The sequence below is a fragment of the Mastomys coucha genome, unplaced genomic scaffold, assembly GCF_008632895.1.
Source record: "Mastomys coucha isolate ucsf_1 unplaced genomic scaffold, UCSF_Mcou_1 pScaffold6, whole genome shotgun sequence".
Classification (NCBI taxonomy): Eukaryota; Metazoa; Chordata; class Mammalia; order Rodentia; family Muridae; genus Mastomys; species Mastomys coucha.
This window is the reverse complement of record NW_022196912.1, coordinates 118,972,681-118,980,475: the sequence shown is the minus strand read 5'-3', so window position 1 is coordinate 118,980,475 and position 7,795 is coordinate 118,972,681.

Genomic DNA, 7,795 nt, shown 5'->3' with positions numbered 1-7,795 from the left:
GATACCAGAAGAGAGGGTGTTTTATCCTTACCTCTTTTTCCCTGAAGAAGCTCCCCCTTTCCTGGAAACCATACTGGGGATGCCACTGAAACGTCAAGGCAGCTCAGCACTTGAGATGGAAAGTGGACTGACCATGCCATCGCATTCCTCAGGTAGAGCCTTGGCACCTAAAAATCCCTCAGTGTATCCCACGCCCAGGTACCCTCCTGCTGTACAGGCCCTCTGCTCCTTATATTATCCTCAGCTCCCTATAATAAAATACTTCTTTCTAGAACTCTCTCTTTCTCTGAGTGTGTGTGTGTGTGTGTGTGTGTGTGTGTGTGTGTGTGATATCTATGAATTCCATTCTTCATATTTAGGAATAAGGACCAGAAAGATGCTAGCTTGGGCTGGCTTTGGTAGTCATTGAGTTTCTGGGGACCCTAGTTCCCTGAGCCAAGCTCCCCAAGAGCTAGGAGAGGCCCCATTGCTCTCAAAGCCACCCCAATACTCCACTATCATCACCACACCGTGCTCAACCTGCTTCTAGCACGAAGGCGAGCTTCTTCACACAGTTTCTGCAGGAAGAATGTTGATCCTAGGTCCTGGTGCTTCGCGTTGGCCGTCATCATTATCGTTTCCAAACACTCAGCATTTAGCACAGTGTCTCAAAGCAGAGAGTTTGTTGATAGAATGAATAATTCATTAAAAATTATCCAAGGCGGAGAAACACAAGGGGAGAGAGATTGCTCGCCGAAAGCTGATTCAGCTACCATAATTAATTCCGAAGATACATTCTGTTGGCTCCTTTTCAGCAAGGATTCTCCCCTAGACTTAATTAGAAAAGCAAAGTCAACATCTTATCAGGGTGCTTATCCTTTTTCATGTTCTTCTTTAAAAAAAAAAAAAAATTTAAAGCTGAGATGCTGTTTTGTTTAGCACAGCAAAAGTATTACCCTGGGTGTTTGCAAAGCAAGGTACCACCTAGCCATGCTGTCTGCTTCTAAATACAAAGCAAAGGACAGACAACCTTAAAGTTCCAAGAGACAGTGGGGAGTGCGGGGGGTGGCACACCTGTGAAATGACAGGATGGACCAATGACCTAAACAGGAAGGACCTAGCCCCATGTGAGAGTGGCTTTAGCCTCAGCTCTCGGGAGTCAAAGAAAGGTGATATTTCTACTGAGTTCCAGGCTAGCCAGGATTATGAAGCAAGACAACCTCACGCTCAGGAACAACAAAAACAGCAACAAAGGGCTTAGGGGTTAAGAGCACTGGCTACGGGGCTGGTGAGATGGCTCAGTGGGTAAGAGCACTGACTGCTCTTCCAAAGGCCCTGAGTTCGGATCCCAGCAACCACATGGTGCCTCACAGCCACCTGTAATGAGATAGGACACCCTCTTCTGGTGTGTCTGAAGAGAGCTACAGTGAATTACACAGGAGGCAGAGGTCCCGAGTCCAATTCCCAGCAGCCACACACATGATGGCTCACAGACATCTTTACAGCTACAGTGTACTCATCATACACATAAAATAAATAAAATAAATATTTTAAAAAAGACTTGTTCTTGGAGAACAAACCATGTTTTTTTAAAAAAAAAAAAAAAAAAAAAAAGAGCACTGGCTACTCTTCCAGAGGTGTGGTTCCCAGCTCCACATCCCAGCTCACAACCAACCAACCATCTGTCACTCAATCTCAGAGGATCTGATGCCCTCTTCTGGCTTCCACCAGCACGGCATGCACAGTGGGGACATACAGGTAGGTAAAACTCCCATACACATAAAAAGAAAAGAAACGAAAGAAGGAAGGAAGGAAGGAAGGAAGGAAGGAAGGAAGAAAGGAAAGAAAGAGAGAGAGAAAGGAAGAAAGAAAGAAAGAAAGAAAGAAAGAAAGAAAGAAAGAAAGAAAGAAAGAAAGAAAGAAAGAAAGCAACAAAAAGGTGGCCCTGGGAACAACCTCAAGTTTAGGAATAGATGATAAGGCTCTGGATGATTCAAATTATCCAAGGTCTCCAGCCAGGAGTCAATAGCTACCCCTCTAAAGGCTCTACCCCCAAATGCCTCCCTAGGAGACTAGTGAACATACCTGGGCTTTCCCTCAGTATCTCCCTAACTCAGGATCCAATGCACACACAATTGTTCATCCTGGCACCTCCAGGGCAGGGCACCATCACCAGAAGTCTGTAGTCACAGTCTGAAGCCCGGATACCACATCAGAAGATTAATGAACCAACGCGCTGGGAAGAAATGCTTCCACTCATCCATGGTAGGAGGGGGTGTGAGGGGAGTTGGGGGGTGGGTATTGTGGAAGAGCAGTCAGGTGTATCTTCTAGTTGCAAAGTGTGGGAAAATCAACACTGCTCTTCGGGATCAGATCAGTATTCTAATGCTCTGTATGTTCACACTGCTGGTGAAATAATTCAGGGCTGCTAGGTATGAAGGTAAAGCCACCGACACAACCAAACTCCTGCTGGATGAACTACAGCTAGGCAAGGTGTCCAGCCCAATGCCCTGTCACGGGCAGGGGCCTGGCAGACCTCAGAGGCCCCACTGCTGACTCCCAGTGGCCTGGGAGAAGATGCTTCACCAATATGTGTTCGTTTCCTCTTCAGCAAAATGGAGCCAGGGAGGACTGTTGACAAGTGAGTCCTTGGGCCCTACTTGGTTGGAAATCACAGTAGGCATTGACATTCACTTCAGACAGCCCTGGGCCCTGGAATGCTGAAGGCTTATGGATTGGGATAATGGAGTCAGAGTTTTGGAGCTCTAACACAAGAGCTAGAGGCTTTCAGCTCTTGGCCTCAGAAGCCTTGGCTTAAAGCTTGACTTAAAGCTCTATATACTCCGGTGGGAGGCTTATCGCTCTGGATTCTGACTGTAACAGCCTCGCCCTAGACAGCTAGTGAAGTGTGAGCTGCCCATCTGAGCTTCCACTGGGACAGCAGCAGTCAACATGAGACAGAGCTGCGGGTCTTCAGTCTTCCAGGGTACGGGGCTTGAGATGTCTCCTGCACCACCCTTTGGCTTCTGTGGTCTTGACCGACTCTTTTGCCTTGTCTCCGTGTCTTTCACAGTTGCCCTGTTGTAGCTTGGGACACCACTGCTGCTTCTCTTCATGTGACAGGTACAGGCATCTCCACTCAGGAAAAAAATCATTTCAAAGAAATGGAGCCAATTATTTGGTCTTTGTGCTGTTTGGCTGACTCAAGACCAGAGCTGTCCACTCTGGTTGTGTTGCCAGAAAGAGAGTGCAGTATTCACATGAGAGATTTTGGATTTACACCAGTCCCTGGCCTCTTGCAGAGGAAGTGTTCCCACTCCTGTCTGGGTGAGAAAAGCTGCAGGTTTATCTAAGGTACACAAAGCCTGCCTTGCCTGGGGACACAGCCTTAGAAGGGTTGTCTGCAGCAGCCGTGACTCAGGCAAGGCCTCCTGGACCTGAACCCGGGGCTTCGGCTGCACTGTTTCTTACAGCTAAGGTCTTTTCAGAGTAGTCAGTGTCCCAGAGAGCTAGACTTCCATGAGGATCTGGCCAGTTCCAGATAAGGGACTGCTCAGCTGACTATAGCCCATTGCAGGCTTTCAGGTAAAAGGAAAGGGTCTGTCTGCTGCCACTCAAAGGCCAGAGTGACCTGCCCACTCTTGACAGTTCACTCCTTCCCAGAAAACATCAAAATTATAGGATACTTACAATAAACACCTAAAGAAATAACAACACCCAACCTTTATTCTAACAAAACTACGATCATAAGCATCAGCATCATCTTAAGGTTAACAGCGTTGGTGCCCTGAGGACAGGTGGGTCCCTCTGTCTCACGCCTGCCTTAAATTAACACTAAGGATGTAACCACATTTGTGAGCACGCAGCTATTCGGCACAAACAGCTCCAAACATACACAAAGGTGTTCCTCGTGGACCTATTTCCTTTAATAACTCCAAATAGTTAAGAATGTTTGAATCACAGGCAGGGCATGGTGGCTTGTGCCTTTAATCCCAGCACTCAGGAGGCAGAGGCAGAAGAATCTCTGAGCTCAAGGTCAGCCTGATCTACAGAGCAAGTTCCAGGACAGCCAAGGCTACACAGAGAAACCCTGTCTCGAAAAGCCAAGAAACAAAACAATAACAAAAACAACAAATGTAAAAACTTTGCATCTTAGCTGTGGCAAGAACAACTCTTAGCCTTCCAGAACACACCACCATGTCTTCATGTGTGAATGAAACAATCTCCTCACAGGGTTTTTTGTAGGCTCTCTTTCCATGATGTCAAGTGCTTCCCAAGGGTAGCCCCACCTCGATTCTGTCTTAACATGGTCACTTTGGGCAGTGTGAAGTGGACCCATCTTGCTCACTTTTCTAAAATGCCATACACTGTTCTCAGCCTCACATCCCCTGGTCCGGTTTTGGATTAGCTATTTTCTATTGTTGTGATAAACCCCACGAACAAAGTAACTCATAGAAGGTAATTTCTTTGGGGCTTACAGTTCCTGAGAGGGAAGGGCCCATCACCATCATGCTGAGGAGGCGTGGCGGCAGGCAGGCATGGCAACTGGTACTGGAAGCCAAGAGCTGGAAGAGCTCATACCTCTGCAAAGGAGAAGCAGGGAAGTCATGTGGATGTGGCTCAGGATGTCTAGAACTTTAAAGCCCTGCCTGCAGTGACACACTTCTACCAGCAAGGCCACCTCCTAACCCTCCCCAAACAGCTCCATTAACTGAGGACCAAACAGCATCTGAGTCTAGGAGGGACATTCCCATTCAAACGACCACATCCGCGCTGTCACTTTACCCAGGTGCACAGGGTTCTGCCCAGCGTCTAGCCATGTGCCCAGCATCTGGTCATGTGTCCAGCACCTTATCCCTGGACCTGTCTCAGTGCCTCACACTCTCAGGCACTGAGATCTGCAAAAGTAGTAGAGGGAGCTCACAGCCTAGCAGCAGCCCTTTGCTGACAGGAGAGGAGATGACTCAGCCTCATTTTCTGTATGTGGGACAGGAGTCCTCAACCTTCCTAACACTGTGACCCTCTAATACAGTTAGTTCCTCATGTTGTGGCAACCCCCAACCATAGTTATTCTCATGGCTTCTCCATAACTGTAATTGTACCGTGGTTATGAATCATAGTGTAAGTCAGATGATATGTAGGATATGTGACATGCGGCCGCTATGAAAAAAAAAATCACTTGTTCCCCGGGGGTCACGATCCGCAGGTTGAGAACCCCTCATGTGAGAGGCCTGCACTCTAACAGACCTGATACCCAGCCTATTTAGTAATGTTTCCTTGCAACATATTATCGACTCATTTTATCCCCATAGGGCCTCATTCTTGGTTTTTGACATTGTATTTATAAAATTAAAAACCTACTGTGGTCTTTCTCTAAGGTGCCCTTGCTCGGCAGGGTGCGGGTAGAGGCAGGGGAAGCAGCTCTTCCTCCTATGCCCATTACAGCAGTGCCAGCTTCATCCACAGAGTAGAAGGAAGCCAGGGCAGACATTGTGCTCGCCCTTTCCTCGTGTTTCTCCCCGAGGACTCGCCTTCCTGTCAGTTCTTTACTTCCCACTGACTCTACTTCCTTTACTAGATTCTCCCTTATCTCAGCCATCCCTGTCCTGTATGGGCCACCATCTTCCTGCCCTTAGTGGGCAGTGGCCATCAGCTCCTTCCCTGTCCAGGTCCTAAGGAGCCAGGTCTCCTCCAGTCTTATATAACCCACTCTGGAGCTTGTGATTTATCCTAAGGGCAGTAACCTGCCAGATTCACAATTTCAAAGATCTCACTGCGGTGTCAGGAGTGATAAAGACAGTCTAAAGACAGGAAGAGAGTGTGGGCAAAACATACCAACCACTTTAGGCCAATTCTAGGCTACTTAAAGAATGCAAAGGAAAGAGCTGGCAAAAACCTCCCAGGCAGCGGTGGATTTGGCCAGAGAAGTTTTGAGTTCGCCTTTTCTCCATCTCTTCTTCTGTGGGATCCCTGCAACTTGCCATAACGCAGCTCCAAGATTTCAGTGGGAGAGAGCAAGCTTGCAGAGTCAGACAAAACAAGCACTTCAGCACCGGAGACTCACAAACCCACTGTGAGCTGGCATCTTGTCCTCCGATGAAACTGCTGTTTCATCTCCAGATACAGCACAAAGCAACCAAGGGAAATGAAATTAATAAGCTGCACAACGGACAAAGGCCTGCTACGTCCTATCTGTGAGTCACTCCAGCACCGAGGCCCCCAGCTTGTGTGCTGATTAACAGGGGACTCTCACCTGGGGACAGGATGCCTGAATCAGTTTGCATAATTATCCTTGTCATCTGCAGGCATCTGGAGTGGAGAAGATCCAGGATCGGCTTGTCTACAGCTAGACTTAAATTATAATACAATGATTATTCATAGTGAATTCAAATGCAGCTGGGACTCTTTTTTAATCTAGATTTTTTACAGCAGTCGCTATTTTTTGTTTGCACGGCTCTCTGAAGGTCACCTTTTTTCTAACCTACAGATGAAGAAACCAAAGCTCAGAAAATGAAGTGGTTTCCCTAAAACCATGCCTGCAATGGCTGCTTCCCTCCATAGATGGACATCACATTGAAATTCTTCAATCTTGGAAATTATACTGCACGAGTCGGAAATATTTCCCTGGATCAAAAAAAGGGAGCATCATCATTGGCCTGTGTATCCAAAGGTTATTTCTCCTCTAGGCCTCTTCTCTGTTGTTGGTAGCTTTTCTGGTTGTTGAGGATGCTCATCGGAGGAACACTCCAGGTTACAGGACCACTCCAGTCTTTCAAACCAATGACTATCCTTTTCTTGTAGTTGTCAGCATCCCATACATCTTTAAATAACACTTATTAGTCTTTTAACCTTAACCCTAAGCATCTATGAACTAAATAGCAATAGATAGACAACTAAGGGTTGACGCTGTGAGCGTACCCACTCTCAGTGAGGTTCCACAAACAATACTGTTGGCACATGTGAACAAAGCAACCAAGAATATCTGTGCACACATATTTACATGCCTGTACACCACAGAAACAGAAAAGAAATCTCCCCAAAATCTGGCAGCTCAAATTACAATGCTAATTTCCTCACCCAGTTCTTGGGGTGCAGGCACCAGTTTCTCCTGGTGCTTACATTCATCAGTAACACAGGGACTTGCTTCCTACTTCCATGTGTAGTTTAGGCAGGGATTGGATTCATCCTGGTTTCACTTGATGCTCCCTGCTCTCCTATTCAGATCCACATACATACCAGGCATATGTTTCATTCTGCTCAGAGAAACTAGTGCAAGAACTCAGGAGAAATAGTTGGGGCAGTTTTTGCCTCTGACATAACTACACGATTCCAGTTTCAAATACACAGTGCTTCCCATGCTGCAGCCACTCTCTCTGCCTCTTGCTTTCTCTCACTAGAACTGACGCTGAGCTCTCCCAGACTCACATGACCGTGTAGTTGTGGTTAGCTGTGCTGGGTATCACACTCCATGCATATATCACATTTTACTAATGTGCTGCTTCATTAGACATCTATAAAATTTTGAAGAAGAATCTTTGGGTCATAGGAGAGAAACTGGGTTTGTTCTAGTGAAACAATCTATAATCTCAGCTATTTGGGAGACTGAGGCAGGAGGATTTAAATTCAAGGCCTGCCTTGGTTACAGAGTGAGAGTTCAAGGCCAGCCTTGAACAACTTATCAACAACTTGAACAATTTATCAAATCCATATCTTAAAGGAAAAGATTTTTTTAAAAAAAATAGGAGGTTGTGAGAAACAGGCCTACACATTTGGAGTGAAAGGTAAAAGGTCCGAACTCCAAACCTTAATATCTATA